Below are 26,824 nucleotides of genomic sequence, written 5' to 3' on the forward strand. Positions count from 1 at the left end.
AAGGGTTCCCCGAATTAAGGGGACAGAAGCATTACCTGCCTGTAAATATTGTTTAGTATATAAATTTCTAATTATTATAGTAAAAACCAATACCATTATAACTGTTCTACAGTGCACACAGATAATTTTGAACTCCTCCAGTAAAACTATAAAAACCACTTTTGTCTTCCCCCCCCTTTTTTTTTTTTTTTTTTTTTTTTTTTTTTTTTTTTTTTTTTTTTTTTGTTGTTGCATCCGCGGGGGGGGGGATGGAACCCGCACCACCGCTGGGGAATACTGGAGCCTGTGCCACCTCCGCTGAGTAGTGGATCGGAAAAAAGACCCTTTCCCCAGTATCATGTCTGAGGAATCGAACTTTGTGTTCAGCGCTCTCTCTCATTCGCTCTGGGCTTCTTTCTTCTTCCCGCCGCTGCGTATGCTCCAGACTATCAGACCGAATCAGGGGATCAGACATTCTTCGCATTCCTTGATATCAGTCGGAACTAACTGACCTTCTCTCGGGACTACTTTCTCTCGAGAACCGAACTTGGTGATCCTCGCTGGCACTGCGATCTGGGAGATTGGCACCGCGATACGCAGCTCTTGCGACCGAACCACTGCCCCTTCTCGCTTCCTCAATTAAAAGAGGTCGGGTTTTTTCTCTCTCCCTGATTTTTTGGTCCACTTATAGCCCTCAGTTCTGCTAACTCTTTCTCCCGCCGCCAGCGCTCTTCTTCCTCTGAGTGGCTCGATCGCTCTGCATGCGAATACCCGCAATGTGCATTTTAATGCCTGCACTGACTGAGCCCTGGTGAGTAGGGCAGCAAAGGTGCTAACGGGGGATAAACCTGTCCTCCTTGGGCTGCTGTTAACTCTTCAGGGGACACCGTGGGACACCCCGTAGGTAAATCTGATGCTGGCGAAGGTAGGGAGGTGTCTATTTCCATTTTTTCTGGTTCCGACACAGACTGCCTGAGATTGCTTGCGGAGCCTGCGACTCTGTCTCGAGGACTGCTGATGGTAAGGACGGGATTACTGTATCTTCCCCCCCAAAGAACTCTCGTGCAAACGCCAGGATGGCAGCCCCAGGGTCGCCTGGCTCTAACGCCGCTTCCGCACTAGAAGCAGCCGTTCTTTCTGCTTTCAATTGTCTTAGCGCTGTTACTACTACTTTCCACACCGTGCTAAGTCCCTTGGTTTCTTTTGATCCGTCACTCACGGCATCCCAAAGAATTACGCCCAGCCTTTCCCACTAGAGGGTGTCAAAAACACTTCTAGGAGTAACAGAAAATCCTCTTTCCTGACCCTCTGGGTCATATTTAACTGCTCTCATAGATAGAATACGCTGGAGGATATTCAACATTGCCTGCTCTTCTTCCAACAGTTTTTTTCCCATCCTCTCAGCCCCGGTCGCTCACCTTTTACCAGAGTTCTCCGCTGCGCAGCATACGCTTTCTTTTCGGAGCCTCTCTCAGGAATCTCTCTCTCTCCCGTGCTCCACGGGCTTTCTTCAAGCCGCTCTCAGGAGTTTTCTCTCTCCCATATTCCTTCAATTCTCTCAGAGCCGGTCTCCGGCTCCTGCTGCTACCGGGTCTGTGCTTTTTCAATCCGCGAACCCCCTTCAGAGACTAAGTCCAAAGAGTCCGATGGTCTGTACGATGTATCACATCGTCGGGTCACTGGCATGCAGGAACGAAGGACTTCTGGACAGCAAATCAGTGTGATTATGCAGAAGCCAAATTATTGTTTACTTTTAACCCTACTTATACATTCTGAAACTACTGTTCATGCGATCATGCATTTTATGATTGGTGCCTCTATCTTGTCCACGCGCCTTGCACAAGCCCTGCAGGTAAGATGATTGGTTGCAGTCCAGAGCATCACCGCCCACCTTTATCTTGGGTCTTCTAATCTTGATATTCTGTTTTTCAGCTTATTCTCTCCCAATTTAGCACAATTTATGTTTCAGTAGCCTTGAAGAGTTCCAGAAAGTTTGATAGGCTGCAGAAAAACACCTAAAAATGGCTCATCCAGTGCACCTGTTATAGACAATGGTCTAAACTAAGAAATGTAGAAAAACAGCTAAATATGCAGAAAAACAACTCAATATAGTTTGGCTGGTGCACTCAATACAGATTATGGCCTAGACTGTTCAGATACATTGCTACACCCGGCCAGCCCAGTTACCTGTTGAGAAGCCGGAAGCAAGAGATATTCTGGGGGTTTGTTAATTTTAAAATGTGGATCTCACGGGGGTGTATTCAGCTCTTTAATTGGCTTATCAGCATGCCTATTCTCAGAGCCAGCCAGCCGTTGGTTTTGCCAGGCACAGAGGAAGCTCTTAGCAACTTCTCTTAGAAAATCACTCCTGTGGCTGCCTCCTTCCCTCCTCACCAAAAATATCAATTAATGCAAAACCAGGACAGCTGATTAGGGTTATAGGCAGATAGACCTTAGTGACTCGTTCCCACTTCTTATAACGGTTTGTCTCATTCATTAAAACACCAATCAACGGCCATTTATTATGCCCATCAATTCTTGGCAATTGAGTACAAATCCAACAGTTGTTTTTATGAAGAGCTTTGGATACAGTTTAGACTAGCGTCACATGCAATTTTTGGCTCCAAACCTCAGTCATAATTACCAACTGTGCAGATAACAAACACAAAAAGAACAGTTTAAACCACATCATCATCTTCATTTGTATCAGTCTCTGTTTTCCAGTTGTTTCAGGAGCAGAGGTCTTAACTCTGGATTAGTGGAGCCAGGGCACTTTGCCAGTGATTTTTACTGCAGTGAGGGTAGTCAGTGGGACTTGGAATGGTCCCCTCCACTTAGCTTACAAGGGGTCAATCACCAACCACTTGACATAGACCCAATCTCCAGGCTGGAACAGATGAGCAGGCCTGTCCAATCCTTTGGGTCTGGATAACACAACTGATGCCAAGATGGTTTTTTGCCTTTTCTTTTATATACCTTTTATGTATCCTCAGTGCTCTTAGCATGCATACTTATAATTCCTTAAGTCTTATAACTTAGCATAGTCCCAGTATTCTGTTAGTCCAGGAGACCAAACATCCTAAAGGCCTCTCAGTTGGAGGCCAGAAAGCCCTACACTATCTTGGAAAATCAAGGCCCCCTCTAGAACATATCCTGTAAACTAGAGATTTGGCCCATCCAGAGGGGAATTCCTGGGGATGGGAAGATATCACGCTATTCATTCAAGCCTCTCATTAGGGCATCTTTGTTAGATATGCTAATTTGTAAGGTCTATAAATTGTATGCGTGATTTATCCTGTGTGTACATTTTGGCACATTCCACCTTGGCAAAGTGATGTACCATAAGGATCCTTATTAAATACGGAGGTAAAAACCATTTTTCCCTTAACCGTGTCTGGCTCTCAATTTTTAAGACCAGGAAAAGGCATCACAACTAATCTCTAGAGCTTCTGAAAAGTGGAATTTAAAGCCATTTAATACTTTTGTAAGCCAATTTTCCCCCTCATATGAATTTTTCACGGGATACGCAGACTTTGATATGGCCTGCAATACAATATTTCATAGGGATTTATGTTGTCCCTCCGCCTTGGTTGTATGAAGATTCTCAGTAAGGCTACAAGCAATACCTGAACCCATGTCATATATGTCTCTTGACAAATTTTGCTAATCTGTGTTTTGAGGATTCCATTTATATGCTCAACTTTGCCACTTGCCTGGGGTCTGTAGCGAGTATGCAAATCCCAAACAATTCCCAGAATTCGACTAACCTCACCCACTATTGTTGCAACAAAGTGTGGCCCTCTATTTGATGACAACCACAAAGGAGCCCCAAATCTTGGAATTATGTGATTGAGTAAAACTTTGTCTTGGTTTGAAAGACAGGTGTCTGCCAAGAAAGACAGGAGCCTTTTTTTAAAATGGAGACTGTAAACCTCCTCCCTCCAAATTATTATAATTTTGAAATTAAGGGGGCTCTCAGGCAAAGATATGGGAATAGGAATAACAGTTCTTTGCTAGGAAAATTAAAGTAGAAATACAGTATTACAGAGAACAAACCCCCCCAAAAAAAACACTGACAGAGTCAGAATACAACTTGACACCCTGTCAGTCAGGGTGTTGGTAGCAGTCCGATTAAATGGTGGCTGCAGTCCTCCTGGATGACAGATATGGTTCAGTTGAAGCAGTGCTCCTGTAGAAGGGTGCAGTTTTCCTCCAAAGGTCCAGTGATGATATGGAAAGGTCCCGATTTTCCTCTGGAATACAGTGGAAAAAGTCTGCCTTGGTGTTCCATATCTCAGTCTTTATCTTGGTAGGAAAGACTTGGCTCCTCCCCCTGTCTGGAGCATCTCCTAATGATATGATGTAATTTTATCAGTCATACAGTGGGACCCAATGGGATGATGTAATTTTATCAGCCATACAGTGGGACTCAATAGCCCATTAACAGACGATATCTTCCTGGAGGAAGGATGGGTTGTGGAAAAGATAAGGATGACTGCCCCACCTGATTTTAACAGATGGCCCGTTAGCAGAGAATACCTCCCTGAGAGATAAGGATCACTGCCCCATCTGTTTTCAACAGATGGTGATAGAATGCATACTTTTGGTCACATCCTGTATTGCAACCTAAGACAAACTTTTACCACTTTTTCTGTTGTCTTAGTACAACAGGGGTAAGCTTCAGGCCATTCACTGAAGGTGTCACCCAACACCAGTAGTACCTGTATCCTTCTTTGCGTGGTAACTCAGAAAAATCTATTTTCAAATAATCTCCAGGAAGATCTCTGGCCTTTGTTGCCCCTAGCACTACTCTTTTGCTCATATCAGGATTGTTTTGACAGAAGATTTCACATTTGCTTCGTATAGATTACACAATTTTTGTCATTCCGCTTCCTATTACTACCTTTTTCAGAGGTTTCAAAAGATTTTCTGTTCCCCAATGAGTGTCTTCATCTTCCTACTAAGCTATGTCCCAAAGAAGCAGGGGTGGGACTACAACCTGCCCCACTGGTGTGACAGCCTACCCACTTTCCTTGATTTCAGCTTTAAGGAACTTAATTAACTTGTGATCTCTCTGATTTTACTTTGGGGTAAACCCTGACAGATCAATTTCTTTTTGTGGTACCACTGTGAGAATGCCTTTCCCTGCAACTCCTTTTGCAGTTTCATCAGCCAAGCAATTCTGCAATTCGAGAGTTGTTTTTCCTTTTCAATGACCTCTGCAATGCATAATGGCCACATCTGTAGGCTTCCAAATACTCTGCAGGAGTGCAAGGATCTGTTCAGCATGTTTGATTTCATTACCTTGAGTGGTCAGCAGCCCTCTTCTCTTCCAGATGGCATATTTAGAGTCAGTATATATATTCACCTTTTTTCCTTCACTCAGTTCTAGAGCTCTTGTCAAGGCCATCAGTTCAGCTTTCTGTGGTGACACATCTGGTGGAAAGGCCTTTGCCTTAACTGCCTTGTTCATGGTTGTTACTGCATAATCTGTCATTCACTTACCATTTCTCATGAAGCTGCTTCCATCAGTATACAGTTCCCAATCTGGATTCTCCAGAGGCACATCCTTCAGTGTGGAGACCAATGGGCCAACTAAGAAAGAGTCTGCCACTTTCCCTTGGAGAGGATAACCTTAAGTGCTATCCCTCCTGGTAGTAGTTGGGAAAAATCGCTCCCAGCATGCCTCCCTGCTCTAGGCAGATCACTTGTACCCCATTGGTCCTTCCGCCTTCACCCCACCCCTTGTCTTCCCATATAAACCCTACTCCCTGCTCAGTCTTTGAGCCAGACTTTAGTCTCTACTCAGCAGCGGAGCAGTCTGCCCCTGGTCCCCTTCATGGAAGAAGGTCAATAAACTTCTCTGCGGAACACCATACAAGGCTCCTGTCCTTCTCTCCAGTGTCACTTGAGGCGGGTCACAAAAGAGATGAATCACTTGGCCAGGAAGCGTGGATGTACCTATTACCACCAGGACGTCTTTCTAAAGACGCTTCTCAGGAAGGTCGCAGCACTGCAGCACTCCACCAGTGCTTTGTCTGTTGAATAAACAGTTTTTTTCCACTTCTCTCCAAGGAAATTTCTTCCCAAACTGGTTTGGTCAGAGGCCGCTTGGGTTTGCTTCCTGGGGGGGTGGGGGGTGGGGGAGGCTTTGGAGATTTTCTCCCAAATTTCCCCTAAACCAGGACAAATAGATTTAATTGGTGCCCAACGTGTGACTGGAGAAAGTGGAAAAAAACTGTACTGATTGCATTTTGGTTGTAATTACTCTGTATTGGGATGAAGCAGTCAATAGCCATGTTGTTTGAATTCATAATGTCTCTTGGAGTGGAGGCCTTCATGTGTCTCTGGTCCCTAGGCTTTTTTGAGGTTGCAATACCTTTATGGTCCCTAGGTTTATTTTCTTATCCAGAACTAGCTCCAGTATTGTCCCTAACACAAAGTTTTTACAGTAGAGGAGCACTGATTAGAATAGCTATTGTGCTGGGCTTGGTGATAATGATTTATGGAACATTTATAAAGGTATTAGAGTCTGTTCAAGGTATGTATGGTTATGCACCCAGTTTGTTAGAGGAGGAGCAGGGGATGAGGCTTTTCAGCCTTTCCTTTCCTTCTCCTTTGAATCTGTTACATCACTTTTGGAGAATGTTAAAGAGACCACCTTCCTGGTATTTAATCTGGTAAGCTTCCTCTATACAGTCTTCAGCTTCTCTAGAATGAGGGTTGAGATTTCTAGAGGGGTTGATGAGACCCCTGACCCAGCAGTAGACCCAGGCATGGAATATCCTGAGTGCTGTGGAGAATGGGAGGATATGGGCCAAATCCTGAAAGAATTTTCTGACCCTGTAGTCTGGGACTTTCCATGTGACCAAATTCAGAACCCAGCTGAGATGGGGAAATACCTGAAAGAGAGGTGCCATGATGACTCTAAGGAGAAAAAGATCATTGCAGTAAGCTGGGCCCTGGCATATGCTTATCGCATGCTGCTAGATACCGTACGGCAGCAGAGAGAGGCAGGGGACACGGAGATAAATCAGCAGCTACCCCAGTCACTCAGGTTGCAGCCAACACCCCAGCTGCTCAGGTTGAAGCTAAAGCCGACAGTGAGCCTAAGCCACTGGCCGTTGCTGCAGGAAGGAAGCACACCAGCAAAACCAACCAGATGATGACGATCCAGGGGAAGGACCCTCAAAGCGAGCTCCTGATACAAACTCAGAAGTCAAAGCAACTGACACAGGATCAGAAGTCCTTTCCCCTGAAAGGGCTATTGAGTCCTTATCCCCGAAACACCTTTGTGGCCGAAGAAATTATTACACCCAAAGACCTAATGAATCTTTAATTAGTTGGTCTGTCTGTCTTTGGGATGCTGCAGGTGAGGCTACAATTCTGGATGGTACTGAAGCGAGGCATTTGGGATCTTTGTCATATGATCCCATTATCGACCAAGGAATGATGGGGGGGGCTAACCCTCACAGTCTCTGGGCATGAGTCCTGGGAAGTGTGGCACAAATATATCTGTGTGCAGACTATATATACAGCAAACCCAGTGGAAGACCATAGAACAAGGGATTCAATGCTTGAGAGAAATGGCAGTGGCAGATATTATCTTCTCAGACGACCTAACAACTAGGAATGCAGACTTGATACCATGTACATCTGTGATGTGGTGAAAACTTGTACAACTTGGGCCACAAGAATACGCTTCTGCTGGATGAAAGGGAGGAGATTGTGCTTGATATGGCGAAGAAGCTCCGAGCATATGCAGATGCTGTGCATGGCCCAACACATGCCAGAATTGCAGCTGTGGAAACATGTCTGCAGAAAATAGAAGATAAGATACAGGAGAATCACGAGAAACTCAGGGAGGAAATTAAAGAGGACCTTCTCCAAATCTCAGCTGTACAGATCAGAGGTTCTGGTACCCAACACAGACGTTCCCCAGATAAAGAGAGAAGGTACACCCCACAAGCTGAACTGTGGTTCTTCCTGCGTGATTGCAGAGAAAACATGAGGCGATGAGATGGAAAATCTGCTGCTCTGGCACAATGGGTGCATGAATTGAAGGAAGGCAAGACTCAGAGAGGAAATTCCACCAAAAAGGAGAGCAGCTCCAGTTGCCCACAGCTGAACTGCCAGGTATGATAATGATGACATGTCCAATCTCCTTGAAGGAACCTCCAAGACATATGCCCAGGGAAAGAAGGATAACCAGGCTTAGAGGGGCCCTGCCTCTAGCCAGGTAGAGGTTGGGGAAAAACGTGGTTTTTGGACTGTGTGGATTTGTTGGCCTGGCACATCTGAAAGACAAAAATATGAGGCCTTGGTCGACACTGGTTCACAGTGCACATTAATTCCATCAAGATATGTGCGGGCAGAATCTGTTTCTATTGCTGGCATGACAGAGGGATCACAGGATTTTACTTTAGTAGAAGCTGAGGTGAGCCTAACTGGAAATGGATGGAAGAAACACCCTATTGTGACTGGCCCAGAGGCCCCAAGCATTTTGGGCATAGAATTCCTCCAAAGTGGGTATTTCAAAGACCCAAAGGGACTCAGGTGGGCATTTGGGATAGTGGCTGTGGAGACAGAGGGCGTCAAGCAATTGAACACCTTGCCTGGACTGTCAGAGAACCCATCTACAGTAGGACTTCTGAAGGGGGACGAGCAACAAGTACCAATTGCCACTTCGACTGTGCACCTCCGACAGTACAGAACAACTCAAGATGTTGTGATTTTCATCCATAAAATGATCCGTGAGTTGGAGAGACAGGGAGTGGTCAGCAAAACCCACTCACCCTTCAACAACTCTGCCTCGAGTACAGACAAACCCATTAGTGGGGTTGTCTTTGTTCAGGGATCTGCTTGCACATGGTAGATAATGTAGAAAGGTGGAAGAACACGATGTGTACCTCAGGGAGATCTGATTGTTGGGTGAGACCCATATGCAAATATCACTGTTTGCTAAATGTTACTGCTGTTGTCTGTACATAGCTGTATACCATATATATGTATATGCATAATGTATGTGTGTGCAGAGTTAGAATATATATATTAGTTTTGGTAGCGAGTTTACGATATGGGGATAAGGGATGGTATGTTCTGGGGTGACTTTGTGATCTTGAATTGTATCCCCATTCATCTGTTTAGCCCAGAAATAAGTTTTGTACCTTTAACGCTGGATTTGAGAGTGAAGGGGGGGAAGGAGAAGCGGTGGAATGCCTGAGGCAGTTGTTTTCAAAACACAGATATAGGAGTTCCATCGTCTTGTCCTCCTGGACTGTGTCACCGTAGCGGACAGTGGAGAGAGCTCTCCTTTGCTTTTTGTTAGTTTCTGACTAACTGAAGCAGAGAAGTTCTCCGGACAGTTATTTCCTTTTTTCCTGGAATTATTTGAACCTGCCTTGGACTGGGGACCCAGGGGGAGCACCAGGAGCTTGCACCTGTGGTCCACTGGGGCCTGGCCTGGGCAGCTGCATTTTCCAATGCCGGAGGGACTGATAACAGACTCAGCCGAGCTACCACCCACAGGAGAGAGACTTTCTGAATTTATCATCTCTTCAGAGTGGTGAGAGGTTTTGCTGTTTGATATTGTTCATGTTTTTGTGCTGGGCAGTGCTTTGCCTGTTGAATAAACAATTTTTTTCCACTTCTCTCCAAGGAAATTTCTTGCTGAATCAGTTGGGAGAGGGACTGCTTGGGTTTGCTTCTGGGGGGGGGCTTTGGAGGTTTTCTCCCAAATTTGCCCTAAACCAGGACACAGGGTTAACAACAAAAGTTGTTTTTAGGGTAACGTCATCTTGCTCCAACAATAGATTGATATTTAAGCATTCTGCTAGGTGATAGCCAACGGTCCCCCTTTGTTCCAGTACACTTATCACTGTATGGGGTACATACACTACGGTGTGCTGCCCAAAGGTGAATTTCTAGGCCTCTTGTATCAAGATCCCAGTAGCCACCATAGCTTTCAAACACCCAGGCCACCCTTGGGTAACATTGTCTAGCTATTTCGAAAAGTAGGCCACAGCTCAACCTCCAAGGTGCTGCACCATTACCCCCAGAGCAACATTCAGTTGCTCATATGTAAAGAGTTTAAAAGGCTTAGTTAAGTTCAAAAGGCTTAGTTAAGTTCAGCAGTCCCAAAGCTGGGGCTCACATCAAGGAATGTTTCAGCTGTTTAAATGCAGCCCTTGTGCTCTCTGTCCACATGATGATTGTCTTATTGGCTGCTTTTTGTGCTCCATACAGAGGTTTTTCTTGTAATCCGAGGCTTTTTCTGGCCCTCAATGGGGTCCTCACCCTTTCCTCTGGTCTAGCTCAGCTGTTAGGGTGAAGCCTCCCAGGCCCTTGCCATATGGAAGTAAATAAGATAACAAAAGAGGCTGTTTCCCCTGATGAAGTTGCAGGGTTTATTTCTCGTGGGTAGCTAGGAAAAGAGAGAGAAAGTGCGAGGGAGAAAGAAAGAGAGGTCAGGGGGCACAGGTCTTTTCTAGGGTCTGAAAAGGGGGGCGGGGAGAAATTGGATCCCAGCCAGCCCGGTATGGCCAGGAGGGGAGAGGGACCAAGCTACAGGGCAGAGCAGGGGTCACGGAATGTACCATTTACAATGCATCTCGGAAATGCAACATCCCCCAGTTTTTTGTTTAACAAAGTTGAAAGAAGGATATTAGGTTCATTCAAATTATGATTTTGCCCACCACCCTGTGAGTCCCCAGCTTTTGAACAGTTCATTGAACCAATCTTCAGATTCTTGCTTCACTTGTCCGATCAAGTTGTTCATGTTTCAGAGGGCATCATGGATGTTAGGAGCTCTCGAGGTCAGGTCCATACAGCAAAGTCCTTTAAATTCCTGGCACTCATGTCCGTGCAGTAGTAAGAGAAAATCTATAGCAGCACAATTTTGGAGTGTGTGTGCCAGGGTCACCCAGATGTTCTGATGTGGTTGAGGGAAGATTCATGCAGCTGCTAAACTGTTCAGTGTTAACAGGAAGAGAACTTGAATGGGGTTCATCACAGGACCTAGAGAAGGGAAGCTTTTCTCTAAAAGGAAAGACAAACATTATAAAACCTGTTAAAAGTCTCTATCTGCCGGAATGTCATCCTTTAGGAGGATTTCTTTTTCTTTTTTCCAGCGCCGTCTTCTTTTTGAAGCCACAGCTACCTGCTCCTCGTTCCCCTCAGTTGGAGCAGGATGTTTGGGGACATACGGTTTTACCCACTTTTGGGGAATCCACCGAGGGCCTGGGGGAGTGGATACGCACGCATAGCCACGCCCCCAGGTAACGAGCTCATAGGGATCTTTGATTTCCCAGGTTTCTGGGTCCCTAATCAAGACTGGAGGATGTTGGGATAACTTGAACTGTTTCCCACTGTTAAAGTGACGTACCACAGATGGACTCATGTTCTCAAATGAACAATTCAGGAAATTGATAGTAAACATGGCTTTGCAGAGCTTCTGCTGTGGAGACATCCACGCAGTTGAACTGCTCTGTTTAGTCAAAACCTGCTTGAGCGTCTGATTGGCTCGCCCAACTACACCTTGGCCTGTGGGGGAGTGGGAGGTGCCAGTTTTATGTTCCACTCCCCACTGCTGGACGAATTCCAGGAACTCCTTGGACTTATACACTGCGCCCTTATCAGTTTTGATTTCCCTAGGGATCCCCAATACTGAAAAGGCTTGCACTAGGTGTTTTTTGGCGTGCATTGCCCTTTCTCCTGCATGGGCAGAGGCATAGACTGCGCCTGAATATGTGTCTATGCTAGCATGCACATATTTGAGGCGACCAAAACTAGGAATGTGTGTGATGTCAGTCTGCCATACCTCACAACTGCCAAGACCTCGGGGGTTAACCCCCATGCCCATTGATGGCATGGTCTGGAGTTGACAGTTGGGACAGGTGGCCACAATGGCTCGAGCCTGACTCCGTGTTAGCTGGAACTGACGCATTAGACCTGGTGCATTCTGGTGATACTGCTGGTGGCTCAGCTTTGCCTGTTGGAAGATGTCAGGAAGGCGTGCTTGTTCTGCTGGGGTTGCAAGGGAGTCTGCCTGATGGTTCCCTTCTGCAATTTCACCTGGCAAATCGGTGTGTGACCTCACATGCATCACATAGAACGGGTGTTCTCTATGAGAAATCAAATAAATTAGTTTGGAAAGCAACCTGAAAAGCTGCTCATTCTCGATGTCTCTGAACACTGCCTGCTCCGCCCTGTACACTACCCCCGCTACATAGGCTGAGTCTGTTACCAAGTTTATTGGCTCTGAGAACTTCTCAAAGGCTCTAACAACTGCTGCCAGTTCAGCTACCTGGGGTGATCCCTCCACAAACTCAACATCAGCTTCCCAATGCTGAGTCTGGGGATTTCTCCAAGTCATTACCGACTTGTGGGACACCCCGGATGCATCCGTGAACACTGTGAGATCTTTGAGTGGTCTCCGACTCCTCACGAGGAATGAGGTGGAATTCCTCATTAAACAGCTTGTGAGACGGGGCATGGACTGATATTTGTCCTCTATAGCTGTCCAGGGATAATTGGAGACAGGCATTGCTCTGGAGCAAGTGCTCAAACATCTCTTTAGTCAATCTTTCAGGAGAGTTCCTCCCCTCCTCAGACAGTTTGACTGGGAGGTGAATACATGTGAAGTCACAACCAGCCAGTTCATACAGTCTCATCCTTGCTTTCTGAATCAGCTGAGCTATCAGCTCTTGTGGCTTAGTGATTGTTTTGGATCTTTGGTGGGAGAGGAAGACCCACTCTATGATTAAGAGTGACTCTCTCTGCCCCTCGATCCATTGGAATATTAACCCGTGTAAGTGTGGCAGTTTTCCTAGGACAATGAATTTGAAAGGCAGCTCGGGCTGGTAACGGTGAGCTTGCCTCTCTCCTAAAGTCTTTTGTACCTTTTCGATTGCCGTCTTGGCGTCTGGGGTCAGTTCCCTGGGAGAAAGCAGCTCTCTCTTCCCCTTCAATAAATTGAAGAGAGGTTCTAGGTCCCCATTAGTGAGGCCTAGCCAGGGCCTAACCCAATTCAATGACCCACACAGGGAATGGAGATCTGCTAAGGTTTTTGGATTACAATTAATTTCCAATTTCTGCAGAACAGTTGTCTGTGCAGTAATTTCCAAGCCCAGGTACTTCCAAGGTGGCATCCTTTGGACTTTGTCCTCCTGCAATTCAAATCCAGCAGAGGTTAAAACTTTAACCACTAGGTCAAGTGTGTCTTGGAGTAGAGAGTTATCGGGGGCACACACAAGCACATCATCCATGTAATGCAGGATGATGGCCTCCCTTCTCTGGGCACGCACCGGGGACAGCAATGAGGCCACATGCCACTGGCAGATGGAGGGACTACATTTTAATCCCTGGGGCAAAACCTTCCAGTGGTAGCGCCTCATTGGGGCTTCTCGATTGATGGTAGGAACCAAGAAGGCGAACCTTGGGGCGTCCTCTGGGTGTAGGGGAATGTGGAAGAAACAGTCCTTGATGTCTAGAACAGCCAATTGCCAATCTTGGGGAAGCATTGTTGGAGAAGGCATCCCAGGTTGGAGAGACCCCATGTCCTCAATTACTTTGTTTATTTCCCGGAGGTCGTGGAGCAGCCTCCACTTGTCCTTTCCCGGCTTCTTTATCACAAAAACCGGAAAATTCCACACACTTATGGTCTCCTCTATGTGGCCTTTATCCAATTGCTCCTCCACAAGCTCCTCAAGCGCCCTGAGCTTTTCCTTACTCATCTGCCACTGTGCTACCCAGTTTGGGGTATCATCTAGCCATTTCAGTTTTTGGGTAGGGCGCTTTACAGTGGCTGCCTCTAAAAATCCCGAGGAGTCTTAGGAATAATCAATTTTACCTCCCACTGGGACATGGTGTCTCTCCCCCATAGAGGGCATTTATAGTCTGTAACAAATGGACAGATGCTAGCCAATTTTCCATCCGGCCCCTCAATTTGCACGATGCTTTTTGATATTTTTGCCAATTTTACTCCTCCTACACCTTGGATTCTGCCTGCCACAGGCTGAAGTTCCCAATGTGATGGCCACATCTTCTCGGGTATGATAGTCATATCAGCACCTGTGTCCAGTACCCCCTCCACGTGGAGGTGATCTGATCCACGGGTTAGGTTGCATGCCAGAGAAGGTTTGTCCTCACCCACCACTTCTGCCCCGTAGACTTCAGGTGATTTTCCATTTACTGGGACCTCCGCTGGAACAGGAATGGCCTGGGCGAGGATTTGTCCCTCAACCAGGTAATATGGTGGTAGAGGACATCATGCCAGGAGAATGAGGCCGTTTATGCTTCCCTTGAGGGTCATGGGAGCTACCTCAATCTCTGGGGGTGTGTGTGCTGTGTCCCCGACAACAAAGTACTCACTGTCCAGTTTCATGTCGTTTAACGTCACGTCCTGTGTACTGTTAGGTAGGTCCACTGTAATGACTGTCCAATCAGGTGACCTGAAATGAAAACCTTTGGTAGTCACGAGCCTAAAACGGCCTAGTAGCTTCCAAACCTTGTTAATTGAACATTTAATATTTTCATTGCCATGCATCCCCACACCCTCTATCCCATCCTCCCCCTTTTTATTTATTAAGAGAGAGTCTTTTGCCAGTGTGGAGCCAGCAGTATTTATAGCCGAGCGCGCGATTGTGTTAATGGCGGGTACGCGCTGTAAAGCTAGTTTTTTTGTTTGTTGGTCTTCTTCTGTTTCTGGTTGTGTGGACAGTCTCTGGCGAAGTGTCCTGGCTGCTTGCACTGGAAGCAGATGATGTGCTGCAGTTGCTCTGATGACATTGGTTGCTTCTTGGCTTCTGGTGTTACAGCTGCCATGGTCTTTGGGCGTGCCAGTCCTGGATTTCTCTCGTGTCCACTGAGCAGTTCTGCTTTCCTGGAGCAGGCTTCTATCATCTGTGCTAAGCTAGGTGCTGGCTCTAGGGGAAGGCCAAGGATAACCCTATGGCAGGTTTCATTAGCATTCCTCTGAGCCATCTCTTTAATTAATTCAGCTTGTACCACTGGATCAGACACCTGTCTTTCCACTTGCGCACGAAGGCGGTCCACAAACTGTAAGAAATTCTCAGAAGCAAACTGTTTAATGTTAGCATAACTGCCTTTCGCATCCATTGTTGGTAATTGGTTAAAAGCCTTTTCTGCAACATTGCATATTTTATCCAGGACAGACTTGGATAGTACTCTGGTTTGGCTCTCGGGGCAATGCCAATCCTTTTCTCCACATAGGTGTTCATATGTTATGTCATTATTATCAGCATCTTTTGCATCATCTGAGCTTTTTAAGAGCTCTAGTAAAAGCACTTTCAAAGATCTTTTCCACAGGCTTTCCCATAGATCATATTCTGAAGGAGTTAACAGACATCAGAAAAGATCCTTGATATCATTTGGAACTAGTTCATTTGAGCTAAAGGTGGCTCTCATCATGCCTTTAAAGATTTCACTATTTCTACCAAATTCTCTCTGTACTTTACAAATTTCCTTTTTATCTTGATAGGACAAAGGTTGATAACTTCTTCTACCATTTCTTTTACCGAGATAAACTACAGGAGCAACTGATGGTAAATACTCTTTTCCCTGATGTTGACTTTCAGGGCTGGGCACCCCACCCCCACCCGGCCCGGGAGGCTGCCCCCCCCCCCCCCCCCACCACGGGGACACCATCTATCCCGCAGGGGCTGTGAGCTGATCCCCCCCCACCCCCATCCCCACCAACACTGAACCTAGCAGGGGCTCCACTGCCCTCCCCCACCCCGCAGCAACTTGGAGGGAAGGAATGTGAAACCGGAGCGGGGGAGGGGTGGTGGGATTCAGGGTTGCAACACCTGTTGGCGGGGTCGCCGGGTGCCGTGCAGGGTAGGGTCTTGGAGGGGGGAGGGGGCAAGGCAGGCGAGGGCAGGGATTGGTTATTGGACGGGACAGGGTTAGGGGCGGGGACCAGAGGGTGAAGTGGGTTGCGGGATGAAGGAGGAAACACGTGGCTGCCACCATATGGGACCCCCCTCACTCGGTCTACCGCATGGCCAGAGCTATCTAGGACCTTGACCCCAACCCCTTCAGGCATAGCCACGTGGCCGTGGCTCAGAGGGGAAGGGTACAAGGAAGAAGGGCTGACAATTTTTGAAAAATTATCAGAACCGGGATACCGGGGAGGACCCAGGGACTCAGAGCAGCTGCGGCTGTGCTGGGTGCCCTGAGTTTCCCTGGGAGGCCCGTGGGTCCCCTCCAGGTCCGGGTTATAGGGTTTTGGGGAAAGGGAAGGTGAATCTGAACTGTTTTGCTGCTGCTGCTTGTTGATTTCTGTCTGAATTAAAAGTTTCCGAATTTGTAAGAATATCGGGAGGAATACAGATGCTGTTTTATCTCCATTTTCCACTTTTAAAGTTAATAAATCTCCTATTTCATCCCAAAATGAAATCGAATTTATATTTTGCAATTCAAGGTCAGATTTTTCAACAGACAGCCAGCTGGCAAAACGGGCTAATCTTTTCTTAGATATTAAAACATTTCCTGAACTTAATATTTTTCTTAGTTGGTTTCTTATACTCTTTTGTAAGGCAGATTGCTGTAAGCCCATGATGTTTAACAATTTGCCACTATATCTACCCCACTACAGTTAAAATATAGGAAGGGAGTTAGTTGTTAAAACGTGCCAGGTACACCACGGTTTTCAGGCTTTACTGGCTGCGGAGCTGATGTTAATTTCGCCGTTTCTGTCGGTAAAACCCACGTGGCGCCCGCACCGCTGTCGGGACCGACCCGAACTGCAAAAACCCGCAAAAAAACACAAAAAAACCCTCCGTGCCACCACTTTGAAACCGATGAAAGCTGCCTGCCTGCCGCACTGCGCCTGGGGTGGCAGCGTCCAGCCCCCCCCGCCCGCGCGCCATACCATGTGGCTGCGGAACGCCAAGCTGAGTGCGTCGAGCACACACCCGTGTCGCCTCTCTCCCCGAGAGCGGCGCCGCGCCGGGAAAATGTCACCAGTGAGACCTCCCCGTGGAGCTCCGGGAGCCCACCCACCGCGAAAGGAGGCTTCCACTCACCTTTATTTTTCTTGCAGGCAGAGGCGTCTGTGTAAGTGTAGTGGGTCTACGTCCAGAACCAACCTGCCTGGGCTCCTGACAGGCTCCCGGTTCGTGCTTAAAAGTCTTTGAACTGCACAAAATGCAGCTAAAAGAAATCTAAGCTAGTTGATCAGCTCCAAGGCTTCTTGAATCCCGAAAATAGGAGTCACAGCCGGTCGTGGGGTGCTCCGTAGAGACCATCCACGTTGGGGCGCCAACTGATGCTTTTTCTGGCCCTCAATGGGGTCCTCACCCTTTCCTCCGGTCTAGCTCAGCTGTTAGGGTGAAGCCTCCCGGGCCCTTGCCACATGGACGTAAATAAGATAACAAAAGAGGCTGTTTCCCCTGATGAAGTTGCAGGGTTTATTTCTCGTGGGTAGCTAGGAAAAGAGAAAGTGCGAAGGAGAAAGAAAGAGAGGTCAAGGGGCACAGGTCTTTTCTAGGGTCTGAAAAGGGGGGCGGGGAGAAATTGGATCCCAGCCAGCCCGGTATGGCCAGGAGGGGAGAGGGACCAAGCTACAGGGCATAGCAGGGGTCATGGAATGTACCATTTACAATGCATCTCGGAAATGCAACAGTAATCCATAATTTGTTATCCATAAGCAACACCAACTTACCATTCCCAAGAAAGCTTGCATCTCTTTCGCGGTGTGGGGCTCTGGGAGATGGCAGATGGCTTCTTTCCAATCTCAGCTGAGTTGTTGAGGTCCATGGAAAATCTCAAGCCACAAATAAACTACTGTTTCCCTGGCAACCTGTGCCTTCTCTTTCGAGACTCTATACCCACTTAGTCCCAGAAACTTTAACAAGCTTTCAGTGAGTTAGGAAGGAAGGAAGGAAGGAAGGAAGGAAGGAAGGAAGGAAGGAAGGAAAGAAGGAAGTTAGTTCATGGGGGGTGGGACAGGGAGAGAGTAACAGGGAGAGAGTAGAAACATATCGCCCTTCCAAGGGTCTCAATGATGTCTCATTGCTCCCCTCCATCTGGTTTTCTTGGTGGTAAGGGTCCCCCAGGGTCTGCTACTGAGAAGTATAGAATCCAATGGATTAATATGTGTTTGGGCCAGATGGGAATGCCCACGTGCCTCCCCTAGGGAGGACAACTTTGACACTGTCCCTTGCAATACTGTGGATCTGTTGCATCATGGTGCAGTGCTCTGGTACAGGGTCTGGGGACCCCTTTGGGGGAGCCTTTGATGGGCCATGACACCCCCTCTGCTGTCCTTCACATGAATGCGGCTTTTCCCAGCATGAAGGGGCCTCACAGCTGAACTGGTCTGCATAGCGGAGGATGGGTGTTAATGGCCTGTGACCAGAGGGTTTTCCACTACACACCTAAAACCTCCCCCCCCTTCCCCCTCCTCCTCTTTGGTGTGAGGGTCTGTGCAAATCTGGCCACTTATAGCCTTGGTGCTGTGGTGTCCACCACCAAGGTGCTAAGCTTGATCCCTCTGTGAATGTATTCTCTCCTTAGTCACTTTATCTTATCTCCATCAATGAGCAGTCTAGGATCCCATTCCGGGCTTTAGTGGTTTTCTCTGCAGCTTTTGAACAGTTTTGCTATAATAGGCAAAAGTCCTTCATAAAGATGTTTAAGTCATAAATTATAACATTTCAGTCTCCAACAGGGAGTTTGGCATTTAGAGGAATTGATGAGTCACCCAGTGTTTCCCCAGTTAGAATTTCAAAGGCTGGAAGAAAGGCCTTGTTTCACTTACCCCTGTGGCACCAATCACTTTTGCATTATCTTGACTCAGTTTCCCCTCTAAAGTATTTAACATGGAATATGTTGTCCCCGTATCCACAAAAAACTCAGTGATGTCTTGCCCTAGCTTAGTAAAAACCAAAGGCTCTGCTAGGGGGGAGTCCTTCAGTCCTCCTCATTCCACATCCACAGATAGTTTGGGAATTGGGACTGGGGGTACCTTTTCAACAACATCAGACACTCATTTTTCCAGTGTCCCTTTTTCTTATAGAAAGCACATTGATCTTTATCCAGAGGGGAAGGAGTATTCCTTTTTGACCCCTTAGATGACTTTTCCTGATCACCTCTCTTACTATGCTGGCGTTTTTCCCTATCCCTTGGACGCCTATTTCAATATACTGCCCAAGTTGCGTCTAACAATTTACCGATGTCTTGCTTCTCATTCATCTTTTGCAGCTTTTTCCTTATATTGTCTGTAGATTGGCCTATAAACAGGTAGACCAGGTATGCCTTCCCTTCAGTTGATTCAAGGTTTAAATTTGTGTATTTTTTGTGCAGCCTCTCTAAGCTTATTAAAAAAGTCTGTCAGGGATTAATTCTCATCTTGTTTTACTTCATATAATTTGGACCAAATTATTGCTTTAGGACTAGCATGTCTTATAGCATACACCACCCAATTCTGATAATGTTTTAACCTTTCCATTTTCTCTGGTACATTAGGGTCCCACCTTGGATCATCTGAAGGGAAAATATCACCAACTGGCCCTTGAAGAATTCCAGCCACTATTTGTGCCTCTATTGCAGATCTAATAGCCCTTTTAACCATGTCTCTTTTGGTTTCATCAAGCAACGTGTCCATCATCCCATCTAAATTGCTCCACTCTGGGTTTTATGTCTTAATTGCTTTTTCTACAAAATTAGCCACTGTTATAAATGAGAGACAAAAGTCTCGATATTCAGCAAAATTTAGATTGTTTTATTTGATATAGAAAGAGCAAGCAGCACACTGGGGGACGTGAGGGGTCACTGCCCACTCCACGCTCCACCGAACCTCAGTTTGCAGCCTCTTCTTATACTGTGGTTTCTCGCTGTACACAAATTCACAAAGCCTTTGGGTGATAATCAGTCACAGATAGCCATCTGGTCCTTGTAGATAACCACCAGAGAAGTTCTGGGAGTCTGGTTTTTGGGATAGGCAGTATTGATTAGACAAAGGCAGGAAGGGCTTTTTGGGAAGTCCAATTTTGCAAGCTGGTAGCTGATACAACTTATTTGAAAAACAACATAATATAACGTAATGTAACATAATACAACATAATATAACATAACAAGGTGTTTTTAAACAGAATTATTTAATCATATAATTTTCTTTATCTAGTGTCCATGCTTCACTTCAGAGCTTAGTATTCTGGTTTATGCAAACCCCAATGCTTCTGTGATTAACACAAATCTTTTATCAATTATCACAATTTCCCCACTTCTCTTTTTTTATGCCATTGATTCGTGTTCTGGTTTCAAATTTTGTCAGTACCTCTTGTACTAGATTTAATTCATCTACTGTCATTAATTTTGTTGCCTTCTCAGGGTCTGTTGGTATTGTAGCAACTTGCATTCCTTGAACCACTGACTGGATTAGTCGAATGAAGCATGGAACAAGACAAGGGATGAACAGTAGTCCTAATAATGCACATGTTAACATAAACTCTAATTTCTTCCACCAAGCTTCCCCCAACAGGTTATTCCACCAATTATCATTAAGCATAGAGTTTCAGGTTTGTACAGGTACATGGGCTATTCATTTTATTTCTTCTGCAATTTTAGTAATTACTTCACCATTATCATCAATTTCTAAGCAGCATTCAGAATTATTAAACTTCCCACACACTCCCCCCTCTTCAGCTAATAGATAGTCCAGAGCTAGTCGGTTTTGATATACTGCTGCTCTAGTTTGGGTAAGTTGTTTAGCTATCAATTCCATTGCTCGGGCTGTCCGGTTGGAAGTAATTTCTACTACGGCTTGTAGCCTGATAATTCTATTTAACATATAAATTGGAGTGCGATAGCCCCAGCTCCCATCTTGAGCCCAGGTAGCTGCTCAATAATATTCAGTAATTCGTTCTGGGGGCCATTCATCATCCTTCCAGATTTGTGCTCTCCCTATGGCTGGGCTCCTTTTATTTCGATACAAAGTTTCATACAAGGGAACTCCTAACACTCTATTACCCTTTTCCTTTGGTAATGTAAAAAAATCAGGCTGGATAATCCCTAGAGTGCATGTCCCTCTCCATCTTTTTGGTAGGGTATTATAAGCTTTTTTCCCACAGATCCAAAATATTCCATCTGGGGCTTTCCAGCTTAGTTTAACTGATTCAGGTTGTTGCCAATAGGTCCTTACACTTTTTACTTCTTCATATGGGTTGGCTCTATTTTTATTATACCAGCATAGTCCTGTAAAATTGTTCTTTATACAATTACCTTTACTTAACTTTCCCCAATATCCTTCTGGAGCTTTGGGCCACCAAGACTGATTGCTTGCATTTGTAATCAGGATAGTCTTACAGGGGGTGTGCCCCACATATTGGGTAAAGTTAGTTCCCTGACGTGTTATACATACCTCTCCTATTACCTCATGACTTAGAACCCACCCTTCAGGTCTATTGACTCCCCTCAATATTTCTGTTTGATTCCACTGTAACAACTGCTCTGGGCCCAATCCCTCCCCCCTCCATGGCCATTGTTCAGTCATTTGCATTCCTCCACAGATCCAACAGTGAGTTCAGTTCAGTTCAGTAGTGATTTCTTTCATTAATTCTACAAATAAATTTTTTCCCAAGGTGGGTAAGTCCCGTTCACTGAGTTGTTGTTTAATTTTTTCATACAAGTTAAAATTTCCCCCATGGTTTGTCTTTGTTCCTTTGAACACTTTAGTTATATTTTTTATCAATTCTTCCTTGTAGTGATCTTGTACTCCTCCCTGATCTGAATATCCCCACATACCTTCTTTTGTGAAGCAGAGGTGTGTCTCTCCTAATGGACAGCCTTGGTATGCTGATGGAGCCCACCCTCCTTTTCCCAAATTGGTGGCTACCCAGTAACTTCTTCCCATAATAGTGCAAGTTTCTAAGTTGTGTTTATTATAGCAGGCCGAATTGATATGTGTATAGAAGGCAAGGGTGGATACCGTGCGTCTGCCATGCCTAATTGTCTGGTAACACTTGGAACAAGCATCAGCACTATTTCCTTTTATCATCATTAGCAATAGGATGACTCCCATGACCATTTTCATCCCTCTGCCTCCCTCAAGGCCTACGGGGTTGCTGCCAGTAGCCGAGGTTTGTTTAATCTTCTCAGCAGCAGGCAATGTGTCCTGGGGTCTCCCACCTTGTCTTTCTCTTTTGGTAGTGTTTCTTAATTTTGTTCTAGCTTTTAACTTTAACATTCCAGTATGAGGTACAGCAGTAACAGCACGGTATACGCAACCCTTTCCAGCACTTTCTTGTCAATACTTCTGCTCTGGCTCTCTTCTTTTTCCTCATTCCATTCTCAAATAACTCCCACCAGTTATGATCATTAATTTCAATTTCTCCTTGTGCTGATAGGGTATTAAGTACCTTAATAGTTTCCTTACATTCATTTCTTCTACACTGGACACATAATGCGAATGGGGGATACCCACCATAGGAATGATACCACAACAGCTCAGTACAATATGGACACCTTTTCTTGATGAACGGTCTACACCCGGGTTTGGGACAGGTGACTTTCAGTCCTGATTAGGAGACCTTTGAGACAAATTGATCCGGTATTGACATCAAGTCTTCCGAATTCGCACTTTGAGGTCTCCAGGCATAGATGTCACTGTCCAACCTGCAGTAGGAGGGGTTACAGGACCCTTGACTCTACTCACATGTGTCCATCCCTTTTCAGCTGTCCTCACAGCTGTTTTAGTCATTAACAGAACTAAATACGGTCCTTCCCATTTTGGATCTAGATTTTCTTCTTTCCATACTTTAATTAACACATGTTGTCCTGGCTTAATCTTATGTATGGCAAATCCTAGAGGGACACTTTGAGCTAAAATCCCCTTCTCTCTTAATTCTTGCAAGTTTTTGCTGATTGTTATTATGTAATTCTGAAGAGAAGGGTCCTAAACTAAGGTTGGATCAAGGTGTACTCCTTTAGGGTAAGGCATACCATACAGCATTTCATATGGTGAAATCCCTGTTTTCGAATTTGGCATTGTTCATGTATTAGACAGGGCTAGTGGGAGGCACTTTGCCCATGGCATTTTAGTCTCAATCATTAATTTTGACAGCTGTTGTTTTAATGTTTGATTCATCTTTTCAACCCTCCCAGAACTCTGAGGGTGCCAAGGTGTATGATACTCCCAGCTGATGCCCAGCGCTGAGGTCAGTAACTTAAGCACCTTTGATGTACAGTGCGTCCCCTGGTCTGAGTCTATTGCTCGAACCAGGCCATACCTTGGTATTATGTGTTCCAACAATATTTTGGCTACCACTTGTGATGTGGCTCTAGCTGCAGGGTATGCCTCTACCCAGTGGGTTAATTGGTCTACTATCACTAGTAACTATTTCCACCTTCCTATTTTTAGTAATTCTGTAAAATCTATTTGTATTCTTTCAAAGGGTCTGTAAGCAGTTTTCCGTCCTCCTGACGGACCTTGTCACATACCTTTTTTATTAATTTTCTGACAAGTTAAACAACCCTGTACACTCTGCTTTGCAATATCAAAAATGCCGATGCATCCAAAAAATTTTAAAAATTGGTCTGCTAGTGCTCGGGTTCCCCAATGTGTTTGTTGGTGTAATTGTTCAATAATTTGTCTGGCCTGGGTCTTAGGTAAAATTTCCCTGCCATCTGGTAAAATCCATTTGTTCTCATGCTGTTCTGCCTTTAATTTTTTTATTGCTTCTTTTTCCTGAGGAGTAAATAGCTTCTGTAATTCCTGGTTGGTGCTGAGATCTTTAACTGTAGTACTTAATACAGAAACCGGTTTTTGCTCCAATGCTGCTTTTTTGCTTCTTTGTCAGCCAGATTATCCCCTCTTGTATGGTAGCTTGTTCCTTTTTGGTGCCCTCTTATATGGACCACAGCAATTTCAGCGGGGCCCCTGAAAGCCTCTAGTATTCTAACAATTAATTCTTGATGTATCAACCCCCTTCCTTGAGTATTAATTAACCACCTTTTTTCCCAAATTTTATCAAATGTGTGGACTATGCCATAGGCATACTTAGAATCCGTATATATTGTTCCTTTTTTACCTTCTAAATAAGATAATTCCCTATAAAGAGCAAATAGTTCACAAGCCTGAGCGGACTATGCTGCGTTTAAGGGTCCGGATTCTACTAATTTCAATTCTTCTCCTCCTACTATGGCATATCCCGATTTTCGTTTTCCTTCCACCACTCGAGAAGATCCATCTATAAACAATTTTACTCCATCCTTAAATTCAACTTCTCCCAAGTCAGGTCTAATTTTTGTTTGTAATTCTATAACGTCCACACAATCACGTTCTAAATTTTCTCCCATTTCCCCATATAGGAATTGTGCAGGACTTTGGGCAGTTGTTGCTTTTAGCTCCAAATCTGGGGAAGTGATTAGAATAGCTTCATATTTTAATATTGGGGCATCAGTTAACCATTTCTCAGCTTTTTGATTCAGAATTCCCCTTAAGTTATGAGGGGTGTGGACCACTAGGGGTGCCCCAAAGGTAATTTTTCAGGATTCTTCAATTAAAAGTGCTGTGGCCACTAGGGCCTGGAGGCATGTGGGCCAACCCCAGCTGACAGGGTCTAGCAGTTTAGAATAATATCCCACTGGCTTTCGACTGCCTGCCCATTCCTGGGTGAGTACCCCATATGCTGTTTGATCAGAGGTATTTACAAATAACTGAAATGGTCTTTCCAAGTCTGGGAGACTGACTACAGGGGCTTGAATTAAAGCATGTTTGACCTTTTCAAAACTGTTATCATCCTCCTCTGTCCATTTTAGGCAATTAGTGGTAAGTTTTTCATATAGAAATTTTACTTTCTCACTAAATCACTCTATCCATTGGCGACAATATCCCAGCAATCCCAAAATTTTCCTCACTTCTTTTTTGGTTTTTGGAGGTCCCAGACTTAATATTCCAGAGACTCTATTAGGATCCAATTTCTTTTTCTCTTTACTTAGCCAGTGTCCTAAATATTTTACTTCTGGTTCTGTGAACTGTAATTTGGCTTCGGATACCTTCAAACCCTGTTGTCCCAAAAAGTTTTATAGTCCCATTTCTAGTATATTTCTAGTCTTTTCCTGCCATTAATAGACCATCTACATATTGTAACAATTTCACCCCTTCTGGTGACTCAAAAGACTGCATTAATTCTTCTAAGGTTTGTACAAAGAGATTGGGGGATTCTGTAAAGCCCTGAGGCAATACTGTCCAATGCAGTTGTTGTTTCCTGCCCTTATCAGGATCTTGTCATTCAAAGGCAAAGTAATCTCTACTACTTTCCTCTAATGGGCATGCCCAGAAGGCATCTTTTAGATCTATTACACTATATTATGTGTAGTCAGGGGACAAATGGTTTAAGAGAGTGTAAGGGTTTGCTACTACAGGAAATTTGGTAACAGTTCGCTGATTTATAGCCCTCAAATCCTGTACCAATCTGTAATTCCCGTCTGTCTTTGTGACAGGCAGAATAGGAGTATTATGTGGGGACATACATGGTTCTAAAGCCCCCTCTTGCAAAAGGTTTTCTATGAGAGGCTTAATGCCCCGTCTCTCTTCCAGTGATATTGGATATTGACGAACTCGGATAGGCAAATCGGGATCAGTGATTTTCACTTTGATAGGTTTCATTTTTAACTTCCCTATTTCCCCAGGGGTGTACCACACCTCAGGACATATTTGCTCCTCGTCCTTTTGGGTTAAAGCAAAAATTTTAAGCTGCCCTTGGGATACTTCAATTTTCAAATCCAATGCTATTATTAAATCCCTCCCCAATAAATTATTTTCTGCCTCTGGCAGTAACAGCAGATCTTTTAATTCACTTTTGTTCCGGGTCTCAATTTGCACATTTTTAATAATAGGGACCCGAAATGGTTCACCTTTTGCTCCAACCACGAGTGCCGTTTCTCTACTAGGTTTACACCCTTTTGGTAGGTGTTTAATTGTGGATTTTTCGGCTCCTGTATCTACTAAAAATTCCACTTCCTCTCCCTGGGGACCGATCCTTAATTTTATCAAGGGCTCTTTAGATGGTATGGTCCCTAATACATACAGCCCCTGACACCCCTATTCATCTTCCTGGAACATTTTTTCATCCCGTATCCGTTCTTTACAGTTTTTCTTTATATGACCTTTCTTGTTACAATAAAAGCAGGTTCGCCTTGGTGAATTATTTCCTGCTTCATTTCCTTGTTTTGGTGGGGGTTTTCGTGGTTTCCCTCCCCCTTTCTGCTGGGTTTCTTTCTGTGTTTCACGAACTGCAGCTATAAAGATTTTTGCTTTCTGCTTCTCTTCATCCCTCCTTACATAAACTTTTTGTGCTTCTCTTAGCAATTCTTGTAACCCCCGATCTTGCCAATCATCTAACTTTTCTAATTTCTTTCTAATATCTCCCCATGATCGAGCAACAAATTGGGTTTTGAGGAGTGCCTGACCCACTTGTGTGTCAAGGTCTATCCCGGAGTACATTTGGAGATCTTTCCTCAGCCGCTCCAACCAGTCAGTCGGGGATTCATCCTTTTTTTGTGGTTCACTGAAGGCTTTATTAATATTTTGTCCTTTAGGAACTGATTCTCGGATACCTTTAACGAGTATCCATCTTAAGTCCATCATATTCTGGCGATTGACATAATTTTGATTATCCCAGTTAGGATTATTTAATGGCCATTTCTGGTCTCCCCTAGGTCCAATCTGATGCTCCCGGTCCCATACCCTCATTCCAGCCTGTCTGATCATTTCCCGTTCTTCCGTGGTGAATAGGATACTTAATATAGATTGTAATTCCATCCAAGTATACATACTTGGTCCGAGGAATTGATCTAGTCTCTCCGATACCCCCTATAG

General features: G+C 45.1%; 1 long non-coding RNA gene across 1 annotated transcript in view; it reads left to right on the forward strand.

The window, feature by feature from the left end:
- Positions 1-533: 533 nt before the first annotated feature.
- LOC148220235 (uncharacterized) overlaps positions 534-26,824 on the forward strand; it is a 57,798-nt gene continuing 31,507 nt past the window's right edge. The window contains exon 1 of the long non-coding RNA XR_015799074.1: positions 534-790. This is a non-coding gene — a long non-coding RNA (uncharacterized LOC148220235). The remainder of the gene's footprint in view (positions 791-26,824) is intronic.

The sequence above is a fragment of the Sturnus vulgaris genome, chromosome W (assembly GCF_052056855.1).
Source record: "Sturnus vulgaris isolate bStuVul1 chromosome W, bStuVul1.hap1, whole genome shotgun sequence".
NCBI classification, from domain to species: Eukaryota; Metazoa; Chordata; class Aves; order Passeriformes; family Sturnidae; genus Sturnus; species Sturnus vulgaris.